Below are 17,401 nucleotides of genomic sequence, written 5' to 3'. Positions count from 1 at the left end.
CTAGTTGCAATAAGCGTAAAGTACATGCAAAACAAAACGCAACATGGAAATAGTCAAAGTCTTCTTGTTTTGTGAATATATGTATATTTTTTGTTTTCTTTATTTCTTGGACTTCATACAGTCTGTGAGTTGGTTCTGGGGGAGTGCAAGCCTCTGGGGTTAGCATGCCACTATCAGTGACTGCATATTATGTCTGTTCTTTTGTGACTGGGTTACCTCACTCAGGATGATATTCTCTAGATGCAGCCATTTTCTTAAGAATTTGGTTAAGTCATTGTTTCTGGTGGATGAGTAGTATTCCATTGTGTATATGTACCACAATTTTTGTATCCATTCATCTTCTGAAGGACATCTGGGTTCCTTCCAGCTTCTGGCTATTATAAATAGAGCCGCTATGAACATTGTGGTGCATATATCTTTGTTGTGTATTAAAGTGTCTCTGGGGTATATGCCCAGAAGTGGAATAGCGGGGTCTTCAGGTAGTACTATATCCAATTTTCTGAGGTATCGCCAGACAGATTTCCAGAGTGATTGTATTAGCTTGCAACCCCACCAACAGTGGAGAAGTGTTCCTATTTCTCCGCAGCCTAGCCAGCATCTGCTGTCATCTGAGTTTTGGATCTTGGCCAATCTGACTGGTGTGAGGTGGAAACTCAGGGTTGTTTTGATTTGCATTTCCCTGATGGCTAAGGATGTCGAGCACTTCCTCAGATGTTTTTCGGCCATTCGGTGTCCTCAACTGAAAATGATTTGTTTAGCGCTGTGCCCCATTTTTTAATAGGGTTATTTGATTCTCTGGTGTCTAACTTTTTGAGTTCCTTGTACACCTTGGATATTAGGCCTCTATCTGATGTGGTGTTGGTAAAGATCTTTTCCCATTCTGTTGGTTGCCGTTTTGTTTTCTTGACCATGTCCTTACCTTACACAAACTTTGTAATCTCATTAAGTCCCATTTGTTAATCTTTGACCTTAGAGCTTGAGCCATTGGTGTTTTGTTCAGGAAATTTTCTCCTGTGCCTATGTGTTCTAAGGTTTTCTCTACTTTCTCATCTAATAGTTCCAGTGTATCTGGTTTAATGTGGAGATCTTTAATCCACTTACACTTGAGCTTTGTACAAAGAGATAAGAACGGGTCTATTTTCATTCTTTTGCATGTTGAGTGCCAGTTGGACCAGCACCATTTGTTGAATAGGCTGTCCTTTTTCCATTGAATGTTTACTGCTCCTTTGTCAAAAATCAGGTGACCATATACATGAGGGCTCATTTCTGGATCTTCTATTCTATTCCATTGATCCACTTGCCTATTTCTGTACCAGTACCATGCAGTTTACAGCACAATTGCCTTGTAATATAGCTTGAGGTAAGGGATAATGATTCCCGCAGATGTTTTTTTGTTGTTGAGGATGGATTTCGCTATTCTAGGTCTTTTGTTATTCCATATGAAATTGCACATTGATCTTTCCAATTCCATGAAGAACTGGGTTGGAATTTTGATGGGGATTGCATTGAATCTGTAGATTGCTTTTGGTAGGATGGCCATTTTTAAGATGTTGATCTTTCCAATCAATGAGCATGGGAGATCTTTCCATTTTCTGAGATCCTCCTCAATTTCTTTCTTTAGAGGTTTGAAGTTCTTGTCATACAGGTCCTTCACTTCCTTAGTTAGAGTCACACCAAGGTATTTCATAGTTTTTGTAACTATTGTGAATGGTACCTTTTCCTTAATTTCTTTCTCCACATGTTTGTCCTTTGAGTATAGGAAGGCTACTGATTTGTTTGAGTTAATTTTGTATCCGGCCACTTTGCTGAACTTGTTTATCAGCTGTAAAAGTTCTCTGGTGGAATTTTTGGGGTCACTCAAGTACACTATCATGTCATCGGCAAAGAGTTATGTTTTTATCTCTTCCTTTCCGATTTGTATCTCCTTGATCTCCTTTTGCTGTCTAATTGCTCCAGCCAGGACTTCCAGTACTATGTTGCATAGGTAGGGAGAGAGTGGGCAGCCTTGTCGAGTCCCTGATTCTAGTGGGATTGCTTCAAGTTTTTCGCCATTAAGTTTGATGTTGGCTGTTGGTTTGCTGTATATTGCTTTTATTATGTTTAAATATGTGCCTTGGATTTCTGTTCTTTCCAGGACTTTTAACATGAAGGGGTGTTGGATTTTGTCGAATGCTTTCTCAGCGTCTAGTGAGATGACCATGTGATTTTGGTCTTTAAGTTTGTTTATATGGTGGATTACATTGATGGATTTCCTTATGTTAAACCATCCCTGCATCCCAGGGATGAAGCCTACTTGGTCATGATGAATGATGGTTTTGATGTGTTCTTGGATTCGGTTTGCAAGGATTTTGTTGAGTATTTTTGCATCAATGTTCATAAGTGAGATTGGTCTTAAGTTCTCTTTCCTTATAGGGTCTTTGTGTGGCTTAGGTACGAGGGATATTGTAGCCTCAAAAAATGAGTTGGGTAATATTCCATCTGATTCTATCTTTTGGAATAGTTTGGCGAATACTGGTGTTATATCCCCAATAAATGTCTGATAAAATTCTGCACTGAACCCGTCTGGACCTGGGCTTTTTTTGGTTGGGAGGCTTTTGATGATTTCTTCTATTTCTTTAGGTGTTATAGGGTTATTTAGATGGTTTACTTGGTCCTGGTTAAACTTTGGGACCTTGTATCTGTCTAGGAATTCGTCCATTTCCTCCAGATTTTCCAATTTTGTGGAGTATAAGTTTTTGTAGTAGGATCCGATGATTTCTTGAATTTCCTTAGTTTCAGTTGTTATGTCACCACTTTCCTTTCTGATTTTGTTAATTTGGATACTCTCTCTTTGCCCTTTAGTTATTCTGGCTAGGGGTTTATCAATCTTGTTGATTTTCTCAAAGAACCAACTCTTTGTTTTGCTGATTTTTTTCAATGGTTCTTTTTGTTTCTATTTGGTCTATTTCTGCCCTAATTTTGATTATTTCTTGCCGTCTACTCTTTTTGGGTATATCTGCTTCCTTTTGTTCTAGGGCTTTTAGCTGTGCTGTCAGGTTGCTGATGTGAGCTCTCTCCAGTTTCTTCTTGGAAGCACTTAGGGCTATGAGTTTTCCTCTCAATACTGCTTTCATTGCATCCCATAGGTTTGGGTATGTTGTGTTATCCTTTTCGTTGAATTCTAGAAAGTCCTTAATTTCTTTCTTTATTTCTTCTTTGACCCTGCTATCCTTTAACAAAGTGTTGTTTAGTTTCCATGTGTATGTGGGCATTTTGTTGTCTTTGTTGTTGTTAAAGACCAGCCGTAGACCATGGTGATCTGAGAGGATACATGGGAGTATTTCAATCTTCTTATATCGATGGAGGCTCGTTCTGTGTCCAATTATGTGGTCAATTTTTGAGAAGGTGCCATGGGGTGGTGAGAAGAAGTTGTATTCTTTTACTTTAGGATAGTATGTTCTGTATATATCTATTAATTCTAGTTGGTTCAAAGTCTCTGCTAGTTTTTCAGTGTCCTTGTTCAGTTTCTGTTTCCCTGATCTGTCCATTGGTGTGAGTGGGGTGTTAAAGTCTCCCACTATTATTGTGTGAGGTGAAATGTATTTTTTGAGCTTTAGTAGAGTTTCCTTTATGAATGTGGGTGATTTTTTATTTGGAGCATATATGTTAAGGATTGAAAGTTCCTCCTGACAGATTTCCCCGGTAATGAGAAAAAAGTGTCCTTCTTTATCTTTTTTGATAACTTTTGGTTGGAAATTTACTTTATTCGATGTTAGAATAGCCACTCCAGCTTGCTTCTTGGAGCTGTTTGCTTGGAAGTTTTTTTCCCACCCTTTTACTCTGAGATAGTGTCTGTCTCTGTCTCTGAGATGAGTTTCCTGTATGCAGCAAAAGGCTGGATTTTGTTTATGTATCCAGTCTGATAGTCTATGTCTCTTTATTGGGGAGTTGAGACCATTTATGTTAATAGATATCAAGGAATAATTGTTTCTGTTTCCTGCTATTTTTGCTTTTTTGGGTTGAGTTGTGTCTGTGTTTTTTTCTTCTTTTAGTTTTCTTGTTTAGGAGTTTTCTTGTTTTTACTAGGCTGTATTTTCCCTCCTTTTATTGGGTTTTCTACCTATAATTCGTTGTAGTGCTGGGTTTGTGGTGACATATTGTGTGAATTTTGATTTGTCTTGAAATATCTTTGTCTCTCCATCGATGGTGATTGATAGTTTTGCTGGGTATAGCAGCTTGGGATGGCACTTGTGCTCTCTTAAGGAGTGCATGATGTCTGTCCAGGCTCTTCTAGCTTTCATAGTCTCTGTTGAGAAATCGGGTGTGAGTCTGATTGGTCTGCCTTTATATGTTACCTGACCTTTTTCCCATACTGCTTTTAGTATTCTTTCTTTCCTTTGGGCACTTGATGTTTTTACTATTATGTGTCTGGAGGTATTTCTTTTTTGGTCCAACCTATTTGGAGTTCTGAAGGCTTCTTTTATGCTCGTGGTCATCTCATTCTTGAGGGTAGGGAAGTTTTCTTCTATGATTTTGTTGAAGATATTTACTGTGCCTCTTAGTTGATACTCTTCTCCCTCTTCTATTCCTATTATCCTTAGGTTCGGTCTTCTCATTGTGTCTTGTATTTTTGGACATTTTAGGTTAGGAGCTTTTTGTTTTTTGCATCTTCTCTGGCTCTGTTGTCTATGTTTGCAATGTTTTCTTCTGCCCCCGAGATTCTCTCCTCGATCTCTTGTAATCTGTTGGAAATGCTTGCTTCTGTGACTCCTGATTTCTTTTTGTGGTGTTCTGACTCTAGGGTTATCTCTTTTAGGGCTTTCTTTATTGTGTCAATTTCTGTTTTAATTTCCCTTTTCCATTCCTTTATTTCTTTGGTTCTGTTTTTGTCTCGTTCTTTGAGTTCTTTGAGTGTTTTTCTTGTTTCTTCTTTAAAAGCTTCTGAATCTTTTTGCTTTTCCTCCCTTTCTTGTTTAAGTAACTCTATCAGCGTCTTGAGGCATGATTTCAGGTCTGTGTCTTCTTTCTCTGGAGTGTTTGGAATTCTGATGTTTGCTACTATCGGAGAGCTGGGTTCTGGTGTTGCTAGATTGTCTTGGTTTCCTTGGGATATACTCTTTCTCTTTCCTCTTGCCATTTTGTTGTCAGTGATATGTTCTTGCCTTTCCCTTGTATCTGGTCTGTGTCCCTGGTACACTTTCCGTGTGCACTCCGCAGAGATCGCTCTACTTTCCGGCAGCCCAGGTTCCGGGTGGCAGCTGGGCCAGGCTCTGCTCTGCGTACTGAAGTCGCCTCCGGGTGGGAACAGACGTTCCTAAGATCTGTTACTGGTCACAGATGCTCAGCCTCTCCGAGCCACCTTTCCAGCTGGCAGGTGGGCCAGGCTCAGCTCTGTGTCCTGATGTCGTCTCCGGGTAGGAACAGAAGTTCCTAAGATCTGTTCCCGGTCCCTGGATCGGGGAGGACAGGGCAGGTCAGGGCCGGGGGTGCCCTTTCCGTGTGCACTCCGCAGAGATCCCTCTGCTCCCCAGCAGCCTAGGTCTCCCACTCACCAGTTGTTCAGCCTGTACGAGCCGCCTTTCCTGCTGGCTGTTGGGCCAGGCTCTGCTCTGTGTCCTGAAGTCGTCTCCGGGTGGAAACAGAAGTTTCTAAGATCTGTTCCTGGTCACTGGATCGGGGAGGACAGGGCAGGTCAGGGCAGGGGGTGCCCTTTCCGTGTGCACTCCGCAGAGATCCCTCTGCTCCCCAGCAGCCTAGGTCTCCCACTCACCAGTTGCTCAGCCTGTACGAGCCGCCTTTCCAGCTGGCAGTTGGGCCAGGCTCCGCTCTGCGTCCTGAAGTCGTCTCCGGGTGGGAACAGAAGTTCCTAAGATCTGTTCCCGGTCACAGTTGCTCAGCCTGTACGAGCCGCCTTTCCGGCTGGCGGTTGGGCCAGGCTTCCGCAGGTTGATTTCTTAAGGCATTGTGCTAATGAAACTCACAAACTTCTCATAGATATCTGTACTGATCTGAGTAAAAAAAAAATTCCCATCTCCATAGGTTTATATGTTTAAATGTATGATTCCTAGTTAGTGAAACTTTTTTGGAAGTATTAGGAGGCATAGCCTTGTTGAATTTAACTTTGTTGGGAAAGATTTCAAAAAGCACATGTGAACCAGGGTCTTATTGCCTTCTTTTGGCCTGGAATTTGAGAATCAGATTTGAGATTCTTAGCTACTTCTCCATCACCATGAATACATACTTATCACCATATTCACCACCACGAAGATAATGGACTAGCCATCAGTTAAATCTTTCCTCTATTAGTTGCCTTTATTAATCATTTTATCTCTGAAAAGAAATAAAACAGTAGTCAAGAAAATATTCATGTCTGAAATGTAAAAATTCTGAGAATAGACCTTTGATATTTGATGTGAAGATTTAAATATTAAATCTAACAATACTATATATGTCACAAAGATATAGGGGTAGTACTAAGTACAAATTTGAGGCCAAAGACTCTTTCCATTTGACTACTTCATGTTCTGATTTAAAACCTTCCACAGATAGATAGATAGATAGATAGATAGATAGAGATAGAAAGAGAGAGAGAGAGAGAGAGAGAGAGAGGGAGAGAGAGAGAAAGAGAGAGAGAGAGAGATAGCATGGTGGGTGTGGAAAGAGTTTTAGGTGCTGAGACACAAGTTTCCCTTTCTATAATACAATATACTCCCAAGGAATAGAGAGAAAGTGGCAGTTTTTAAAGGTTGTGAGAAGTTACTATAATAAGATCTCAAGAGACACGAGAGGAACAAAACTCTGGAGGCTTATTTGGGTCTCATGAGATCCTATAAACATCAAAGAAAGGGGAAATCATTACTTCTAACTCAGACAAATCAAAAGAAAATTATATTTTCTCCCTTCCCAATGCTTTCAGGGAACAGAAACATGAGACAGAAGCCTTCAGTAATGGTGATATATGCAAGCTGATAGCAAACAACCCTTTTATTCAATTTAAGATAATTTGCAGTGCAGTGAAAATCACCAAGTAAAATCCTGAGATTACAGCAGCTAGTACAGGGATGTCTATTTGTACATCACTGTGGAAAATACACTGTCGTATGTTATTTAGAGCACACGATATACCATGTGAGTACAATACTACTCATGCTGTGGAATAGCATATATTATACAAGAATACATCTAGTGGCCTAAGCCATTGGTAATCCAACAACACCCTGCCTGGTCATTTAAAACGTGTTGTTTTGGTAAAATGTTGCTGAAATTAAACACCATTAATATAAATTATATTAATTGTATATTAATTAATAAATATTAATATAAAAAAGATGTTAATATGAATAATATTATGTGTAAAAACTATATTTGTTTTCTCTGCAAATTATTTTTATTTGTCTTTCTTTTATCCAAAGCATGGGCTATTTATGCTGAGTGGAAAGCTGAACAATAATGGGATTAAGCAATCAGTCCAAGCAAAACCACAGTTTTCTGAAGTATTAAAATGTGAATGATACATCTCTTTCAAAATTTATAATATGACCATTCATTTCATATTCTACAAAGTCAAGATTGGCAATGGAATACAAATCTGTCTAACAAGAGGCTCAGAACTTGAGAAAAGGGTGGGGAAGAGGGAGGGAGAGGGAGAGGGAGAGGGAGGGGGAGCAATGCTGATTGAATATTTGAATATCATTATTTTAGTGCAACGCTGAGAACTTTGGGTTGCCTCATTAATTCTCAGGCACATGTTCATTGCAATATACAGAAACTTTATTAAGCATGTGATGATAATCCCACAATTACATTACCTATTTGTGTGCATACTTAATGTTCCAGCAATGTATTTCAGTGGCAATAAATATTGGAGATTAAAACAAAAGACTAACAAAACTATTAAATTCTCATTCCTAATGGAAAAGTACTTTGTAGACATATTTGGTTGAAATTTTTGCCTCAGTCCTCCACCTCATACATTAAAATATTAACACTTAGTGGGTGATAAGCCTCCACAAAGTAATCAAGAAAAGTGAGGTACTAATCTATTAAGAATGTTAAAAATAAACTATTGTAATGCAGAAAATGGTAGACAAAGTAGAAGAGATGAAGTAAGAACAACATGAAAGCTGCCACAGGAAAGGGGGTGAAGAATATAGAGGATACAGAGAGAAAGAGAGAGACAGATATATGAGAGACTGACAGATAGATGATAGATAGACAGACAGACAGACAGACAGACAGATAGATCATTAGGTAGAAAAATAGGTCAGTATGTATAAAGAAAGAAAGAGAGAAAGAAAGAAAGAAAGAAAGAAAGAAAGAAAGAAAGATCAGTAGGTAGAAAGATAGGGCAGTAGGTATAAAGAAAGAAAGATAGATAGATAGATAGATAGATAGATAGATAGATAGATAGATAGATAGATAGACATCCCCCCACACACATACACACTCACACAAAGAAAGAGGGGGGAGAAGGGGGAGGGCTGAAGAGGGAGAGAGAGGAAGAAAGAGCAGGAAGAAAGAGCAAGAAAAAAACTTTGCTAATATTTGACTTGGACCAAATTACAAGAAAATAAGTCTGTAATTTAAGTCATCTCAACTTAGTGTTTTCATGGAAGCCCTGGTAACCTAAGATACCATATGTTGGAAAAAGAAAAGACCTCCTGAACATGTTTAACCCTGAAAATGTAGGAGGCTGATCTGTTTATGTCTTAGTTAATGTTCTGGGTTTATGTATTTATAAAAAATATATTTATCAGTTGGTTTATATTTTTAATTAAAATTCATTTTTTGCAATATTTTCTTTTCTAAGTTTTTTAGCTTCTAATATTTAAACTGGAAATGAGGCAAAGAAGTTCAGCTCATTTTATTTAAATAGAAAATGTATCCACCAGTGCTTTTGAGAATTGAACTTTGCAACCTTCAACATATCAAACCAGAGCACGATAGCTAATTAATACTAGACTTCATTTCCCATTGTTTGTTCATGTCATACAGAGTTTCCTTAAGTGTTTTCATTTCAGCCCCATACTCCTGGAAATAATGCTTCTGAGACTCAAATATATTTGCAAACAGATGGGCTATATAGCTAGGCATGTTTTCCAACTGGTTTATAATTTAAAAAGACTATCTTCCTACTCTAAGTTCTGCAATGTGGGTGTTTACCTGGTCCTTAGTTCCATGTTACTGTCTTCCTCTATGCCTCGGGCCCAATCCTTTGGTGTTTGACTCTATCCCAGAATCCTTTCTGCATACCAGATGTCCCAACTTCTATTGTATGCTTTTGTGTAAGGCATATTAACAAGTGATGAACCATACAGTAAGCAAGAAGTTTCTCTATAATTCTCCCTTTTCGTACAATGAAAGTCTCTTCTTATTTTGTCAACAAACTGAATGCAATAACAACAAATATGAAAAGAATTATGAAAATTGTTGTGTAGGGTTTATATGCACAATGTTCCATTAATATGTATTAGACAACTTAGAAGAATGTGCTCTGTTTTTTATTGTACCTTGATTACATTAAATTTCTATATCTAAATCATTTTCTATCATAACTTGAATTTCTAACCTAAAAAGATCTATTGAAATTTATACAACTTAAATTTATATGTGAGACTGTAACTCTCTGGTCTTCAATACCATCACAGTTTTGAGAACAAATATGTCCTTAGTATGTAGGAAATACAGTCAAGAAACTTCAAAAACTATAGGAACAGCAGAAAGTTGTCTGCCTAAATAGTATCACTAATTTTCTCTATAAAGTTGGGACATTTATCTTCTGCCTTCTGGTGCAGAATATATGACAGACCTTTTTGTGAATCAGAAATTATGAAGTACTGCTTAATACAGCTTGAAAAAGCTTTCAGTTGACTTCCCAGTGTTTCATTTGTCCAGTTTTAATAGTATTTTGTCTACAGTTGAAGCAATTTTAAGTTCTTTGCACAGTGGCAGCTTCCCATATTTGAAACAAACTCCATAAGGAAATTGTCTTTGTTCACCATCTTCTTTAAAGTTGAATGAGAATATTGTAAGAAACTGAAATTTCTCATTGTCAAAAAGTCTTTATAACATTGACAGCTCTTCCAGAGTTCCTGAATTCAAATTCCAGAAATCACATGGTGGCTCACAACCATCTGTAATGAGATCTTATGCCCTGTTCTGATGTGTTTGAAGACAGCTACAGTGTATTTATATGTAGTAAATAAATCTGTATAAAATCCTTTAAGAAAAACCATCTTAAATTCCATTTAATGTAGGTCTTTGAGGTTTGTGAAGATCAAATATCTATAGTTTATTTGACTAGGCAAGTGATCTGTGTTTCTTGTTATTTACTATCTGCTTAAACATGGAAACATACTTTTGTGATAAATTAGACGAATATCTGACATCCCATGGGTCTAATTAATAATTAAGTTGCATGACTTATTCATTCTTAAAATTTTCTTGTAGCGGCTTTCAAAAAGACTAGGACTTTATGTAACATATTTAAGAAACATATACATACAATATCTCAAATAAAAGTTGAAAACACATATACATACTAGGTTTAAAAATATAAACTTAATTTTGTATCAATATCCAAAGATCTATACCAATGTAAGATTTTGTCTCTTAATGCTCTTTAGTCAAAAAGCAGATTCAATAACTTACCTCTCTCTTATTATTCCTATACTTCCTTCTTGTCTCTTTTCATCTCTGCTCTCCTTTTACTCCTGACACTAAATAAGAGAGAAAGGAGAGAAGAAAGAAGAAAGAAAGAAAGAAGTGGAAAAGAAATCCCTGAATTTCTTCCCTATGTTGTTTCATCTCTAAAGCCATACCTACTTGTAAACAGCCCATTTAAAAGATGACAAGGATCCAACATTTATTGAAGGAACCCAAATCATTGATGATTACAATTAGTGGTGCTGTTCTCTTAAGTTGTTTCCTGATAATTTGGGTCATAAAATTTTGGGGGGCCCATGGATATTGGGAAAATGGTTAGTCTTAAGAAAGTGAACTGTATTATTTCTTGTCTAATCTTTACCTGCTGTGAAAATGCATGCTTCAATTTTTTCCATTTTGAAATTATGATTTCTATAAGCTGTCCTAATTTATCAGTCTTTTGAAAAATCCAGTGCTTTTTAACATCTGTGCTACATCTTTCATTGAATTAAAAAAATTAAAGTCACAAAACATTAACTGATTTATCCCTTGGATGTTTCTTTTTTATCCTCCTCTGTTTTACAAGCATTTTTCCCAATATTTTGTTAATCCTCTCCATAAATTTTTCAATTGTAGGATTGTAAGTTATATTTGTAAGAATTGTATGCCATAATATCTAAACCATTGATATATTCCAGTGGATGCATATGCCTAAGCATCATCAGTTTGATCATCAAAGGTAGAACCAAGACAGTCAACATCTCAGATAAATGCCTAATCTCAGAATCATTCTTTACAGAATTTAAGGCAGAAACCCTTTGGAATTCTGAATATGCATCCATAGCATGGTACATCAAATATGTATCTCTTAATTCTCCAATCTCTACAAGTGAAACATGTAATCCATTTTATGATATTAGTCCAAGTTAATATCTATCTGTACTCTTAACTCAATATACTGTATCTTGATGGGCTGCCATTCTAATTTTTCAAGCCTTTGTAGATTTTTTCACATTTAGAATCCTCCCTTTATTGTTGTTGCTAAAATTTGTTGTTTTTAACTCTGATTTAAAGAATCTCATTTACCTCTGTTTTACGGCCTCTAATCTAGCACCTAATTTCTCAGTCTTCACCTTACATGTTTGCGTTATTTGACTTCTCTTATAAAGGACATATAACATTGCAACCATTACTGAAAGCTATAATAATTTTTATTCTGATAAGTACATCAAAACTATACATAATATGCATGCCCTATGACATTGTGTCTTTTTCCATTTTAAATATAAAAATTATTTCTTTTTACTCTCTAATTCTTTCTGTAAGAACTTTAATTTAACAAATTTAAACTATTAATATCTGTATGTTTTTAAACTTAATAAATTACCAGTTTAGAAGTTACGGCTTTTCAGTACCATTGAAGCTTTGCAAAGAAGTTTTTTTTTTTTTTTGTTGTTGGTTTTTTTTTTTTTTTTTACACTTTTATGTGTCTATGGACTCCTTAGACCATGTGTTAATCATAGTTAACTCTGCACCCTCAGCTCCTTTTCAGCAAGATGCCTTTGCTAATTTCAGTTGCAGCTATTGTTTGCTGTCTGACTTTTCTAGGCTCTGGCCTACTGTGTGCTTCTTGCACACGGATCCATAGGCCGTCTAACTCCTGCTAAAGGAATTTGGCCTCCCACCCATCAGGTTAGATTTTCATTATACCCACTGCTTATAGGCATTTATTCAAGGATTCTGTAACTTACCAGGGTCTTAGGTGCCATTCCTAGCTCCAAGAAGAATTTGTTTCCCGTCTTCATAAGCTAAGGGTCATGTGGAGTAGTTTATCCCAATCTCCAACTTCTAATCTTAACTCTACCCCAAACGTAACCCCAACATCAACCCTAACATAACCCTAACATTAACCATATTCCTAACACTAATACTAACCTTAACCTTGACCCTAACCTAATCCTCCTGTGCTTGGCTCTATCCCAGAATTCTTTCTGCTTAAAGAATGACCTGATTTTTATCATACCCTTTCCTGTAGGCTATATATATATATATATATATATATATATATATATATATATATATATATATATATATAATATATTATATATATAGTGATGTAACACAAGAGATATTCTTTATAGGTCAAATGCAAGTATAGATGGTGTTTTATAAATACTTCCGATTTGGTTAACATTTTTACCAATACAATATTAGTAAAGCATAATAGAGTGCCCTTAATATTATGGGTGGGCATCAAAAATCAGAAGAGCACCTAACAAGAAAAGAACCATTTTTGGTAGGCAGAATTGTTTGTTTGTTTGTTTGTTTGTTTGTTTGTTTTTACCTCCTGAGCCAAATTAATTGCTCCTAAAATGTATATGTATATATATATTGCTAAATATATAGAAGGGAATGGTATAGCAACCAACTCAACCCAAAATTAATAAATGTTTGAGGGAGTAGAAATGCTAATATCCAAATTTGACCAATGCATACGGCATATGGATTACATGACTATAGTATATCCCATAAATAAATGCAATTACTGTGTACCAGCTCATATGTGCTGGTAGAGGCTTATTTCTAGTTTCCTTATTCTATTTTGTTGATCTATGCCTTCATCACTATCAAGCAGTATTGATTACAGTGTCTGCTCAATATCTTGAAATATAGAAGACTGATTTTTTATTTTAATTTTCAAAATTATTTTAGCTGTTATAGATCTTCTGATATATCAGATAAATATTAAAATGTGTTTTCTATATAAAACATTCTTACATTTTTATCTGACTTACATTAAACCCTTATAATAGGTTTATTTAACTATGTTTTCACACCATATGTAAGACATATGCAATGGTCAATGTTGTTAACTTGACAGAACTAAAAATCAGCTAAGAGACTGGCCTATGGCGTGCTTACAAGGATTATCTTCATCATATTACTTGACTCCCAATGGGATTGGCACTATTTTCTGATCAGGATCCTGGATTGATTAAACAGAGAAGGGGAATCCAGCAGAAGAATCCATTCACTGCTCCTTGCTTGACTCTAGATTCAATGTGAGCAGGTGCTCCAAGCTCTCGCCTTCCCCATGATAATGAATTTTACCATGAGCTGGAGACTAAAACATGCGTTTCCTCCTTGAGTTGTTTTGTCATGTTACTTTTTTACAGCAACAAGAAAAGGAATTGAAGAAGTATGTCCCTTTATTGATGTAGATTATCTTTTCTTTCTTTTCTGTGTATTGTGACATTTTCAGTATATATTTTTCTATGTAAGCTGTATTATATTTATATATCAATATTCATGTTAAGTATTGTATATAGTATTATATAAAAATACTTTTCATGTATCTATGACTAACACCTAGAATTCTCTGATTTACATGTGTTTAACTACTCACTACATTTATTCAATTAACTTAGTAGTTCCAGGAGGCTTCATATTACCATAGAAATTTCTACACATAACACTTTATCATCTTTAAATGTCTTTAAATGTCTTTAAATCTTATTTGCCTTTATTTTGCTTTCATGTGTCATTGTACTGGTTGAATCCTCCAGTACAATAGTGAGTAGCATGGCCTCAACTCTATTCCAATGTTAGCTAGAGAATGGTAAATCCTTATTTTTTAGACATAATCTTAACCATAAGCATATTTTATTATGCACTTAGTCTATGAAGTCCAGCAAGTTCTCTTGCATTTATACAATTTTCTTTTAAAATTCATCAACAGGTTATGAATTTTAGTAAATATTTTACTGCATCCATTGATATAATCATTTCAGCTTTGTATTTGGTTTATTATTGTTGTTGATTCGCTAGTAAACTTTTTAATTAATTCATTTGTTGTTAGCTGTGTATATGTATGAACTTGTGTATGATGAGAAGGCACCTGTGCCATAGTGCATGTGGAGGATATGCACTTTTAGGATAATATTTCAGGTGATTCTCTCCTTTTACTGCTACAAGGGCTTCAGGAATTGAAAAGCACACTTTGTGTCATCTCTCTGGACTTTCTTGATAGACTAATTATTTTAATTTACACAATTCCAATCTCATTTTTAAGCACTTTTGTTTGCCAGAGGATCTGATTGCTTGCATTTTTATAAATTCAGAGTGGGGTACACCTAGAACAAAATCATTAATAACTGAAGAGCTAAAAAGATAGCCTTGTGGCAATTTTTGGTATTTAAAAATCATGTTTAATCTTTACACGCCAAGAAAACTCTGACTAGTCCTATGTGACACTTTGTTTTACATGTAATTTATGCTCATTGTAACTAGTAAGATTTCAATGCATACAATCAAATCTTTAAAAAAAATAAATAAAGAGCAGCTCTGCTGCTTTGTCAAGGGAATAAATAAATAAATAAATAAATAAATAAAATCATCTTAGTAATTAAAAAAATCATTTTGACCAAATTTAGAAAATGCCTTTTCTCAAACTTTCCTTAAACTGAAGGGAAAACGCAAGAATAAATAAATATTGCAAATGTACCACGGGCTTGTAATATGTGCACTCAGAAAGTAGAACAGCTGTAGAAAGAAGACAAGTGTGAGCCAGGCTGGTTTATATAGCAAACCCATCCCTCCTAAAAGGCTAAGAATTTTCATTAAGTAAAATTGAAAACGATGGTTGAGAAACAATATTTAAAGAATAAGTAAACAAACAAATCAGAAATAAAACCATTAGTCCAAAGATTAAGAAAGTTCTGTGCGTTCAAAACAAATACAGTATTTTTAAGAGTTAAGACACTCCAGCACAGCTTACACTTCACTTCTCTCGGCTGCTCTGTCTCCCGGCTTGGCTGATCACAATGGAAGAAGAAGTAACCACTCTGCTCACTGACAATGGCTCTGGTATGTGCAAAACTGGTGACTAATCCCCCAGGACCTTGGTTCATTTCATTGTTGGGTACCCCTGACATCAGGACATCACGGTGAGCAGGGGCCACAAGCACTAGAACATAAGTGGCAAGGCCCAGAGCAAGAGGGGTATCCTGATGCTAAAGTAGCCTATGGAGCACAGCATTGTCACCAACTGGGATGGCATGGAAAAGATCTGTCACCATACCTTCTACACTGAGCTACATGTGGCCCCTGTGGAGCACCCGATGCTTCTGGCTGTAGCCCCCCTGAATTCTAAGGCTAACGGAGAGAAGATGACCTCAATAAATTTTGAAATCTTCTATACCCCTGTTATGTCTGTGGCCATTCAGGCGGTGCAGTCCTTGTATGCACCTGGACTCACCACTGGCATTGTCATGGACTCTGGTGACAGAGTCACTCATACAGTACCAATCATGGAAGGTTATGCCCTTCCCCATGGCATCTTGTGTCTGGACCTGGCTGACCTAGACCAGATAGACTACCTCATGAAGATCCTGACTGAATGGGGCTTCAGTTTTACCACCACTGCTGAGAGGGAAATTGTTCGTGACATAAAGGAGAAGCTGTGCTACATTGCCCTTTATTTTGAGCAAGACATGGCTACTGCTGCATCATCTTCCTCCTTGGAGAAAAGTTATGAGCTGTCTGAATGGCAGGTGATCACCAAAGGCAAGTGGTTCCAGTGTACAGAGGTACTCTTCCAGCTTCCTTCTTGGACATGGAGTTCTGTGGCATTCATGAGACCACCTTCAACTCCATCATGAGGCATGATGTGGACATCTTCAAAGACCTTTCTGCCAACACAATGCTGTCTGGTGGTACCAGCATGTACCCAGGTATTGCTGACAGGATGCACAAGATCACAGCCCTATCACCCAGCACAATGAAGATAAAGATCATTGCTCCCTCTGAGCGCAAGTATGCAGTCTGGATTGGAGGTACCATCCTGTACTCACTGTCCACCTTCCAGTAGATGTGGATCAGCAAGCAGGAGTCTGACAGGTTGGGTTACTCCATAATCCACCACAAATACTTCTAGATGGGCTGAGCAGGTGCCAGGCATCCACTGCATGAGCTGATTCAGAAGTATTGATTTGCGTGGCAAGTGTGCACACCATATGCTAGCCTCGTGAAACAGGAGCAAGACTTTGCAAAGGAATTTATCCTTGAAGCGTGTATCTGATATCAGTACTGGATCATAGAATTTGTTGCTGATTTTTGATCTTGTAATCAAGTTCCATTGATATATGTTTAATACCCTGTGAATATCTTGATTTAGTCCTTGGTTACTGTGGCTCAGTCACTTGGTGGCTGGGGAGAGCATGCTGTCGAAGAGAAATCGCCACCCTAGTGGATCTCTTTGAGCACCACGGAGTGATCTGTGCAGAATATTAAGTGACAGTAGAGCTCCAGAATTTCCCGAGGATCTAAAGGTTTCTTGAAGCAGTCACCACTTCCTTCTCTCCAGTCTAACAGGGGATGCCTGAGCCTTAAAACCCAGTTTTCTCTCTTTATTTGTTTGTTTGTTTGTTTCCCCCTCCCACACCTCCATGGGTTGTTACTTGCCTTGAGTTGAAAAGATTTGCATCGACACCTGCAAATGTATTCACCCTTTGAATTCGTGGAAGGTATTTTTATACTCAATTCTTTTAAAAAATGACAAATTTTGGTTCTCTACAGTTCAGCGAGAACACTGGGCCTCAGCAACATGTCATGGTGCAAAGAAAAACAAGAGTGCTGAAGGAAAGTCTGGAGTCCAACTCCCCAGTAAAGCACAGTAGCAGCTGTGAATGGAAGTCCAAGGATTCAGCAGATGCTCAGTCCCACAAGGCAAGCAGGCAAAGAGAAAAGTGATCCGATTTCTGATTTTTTGTATTTTTTT

General features: G+C 37.0%; 1 pseudogene across 1 annotated transcript; it reads left to right on the top strand.

Annotated features, from left to right (window-relative positions):
* Nucleotides 1–15,446: 15,446 nt before the first annotated feature.
* Nucleotides 15,447–16,558, top strand: LOC308430136 (actin, cytoplasmic 2-like; annotated as a pseudogene). Its single transcript has one exon. The product of its transcript is annotated as an actin, cytoplasmic 2-like (transcript).
* The last annotated feature ends 843 nt before the right edge of the window (nt 16,559–17,401 follow it).

Source organism: Micromys minutus (assembly GCF_963924665.1).
Source record: "Micromys minutus genome assembly, chromosome: 15".
In the NCBI taxonomy this organism is placed as follows: Eukaryota; Metazoa; Chordata; class Mammalia; order Rodentia; family Muridae; genus Micromys; species Micromys minutus.
Note: the sequence above shows the minus strand (reverse complement) of the source record. Positions and strands in the feature narration are given on the sequence as shown.